Here is a 295-nt window from a genome sequence, read left to right as displayed (position 1 = left end):
AGGAAAAATGCAATTTCATCATTTTAGACTGTTTATAAATAACCACAGAGCAGATAAAACGTAAACAACACTCCGCAGGGGGCCGACTGCGATCATCAGGTCTGAGAAGTCTTCTAGTTAGTGATGATGCTCTTAGAAAAGCCTTATGGGTAATATCATAACACACAGAAGTATAGAAACAATAATATGATGAGCCTGATTTATGGGTCTGTGGAAGCACAATAGCAGGGCCAGCATGTGTGTGTGTGTGTGTGTGTGTGTGCGCGCGTGTGTGTGTTTGTGTGTGTGTGTGTGT

The sequence above is a fragment of the Etheostoma spectabile genome, unplaced genomic scaffold, assembly GCF_008692095.1.
Source record: "Etheostoma spectabile isolate EspeVRDwgs_2016 unplaced genomic scaffold, UIUC_Espe_1.0 scaffold310, whole genome shotgun sequence".
Lineage (NCBI taxonomy): Eukaryota > Metazoa > Chordata > Actinopteri > Perciformes > Percidae > Etheostoma > Etheostoma spectabile.
The sequence above is the reverse complement of the archived record's forward strand: the minus strand, read 5'-3'. Positions refer to the sequence as shown.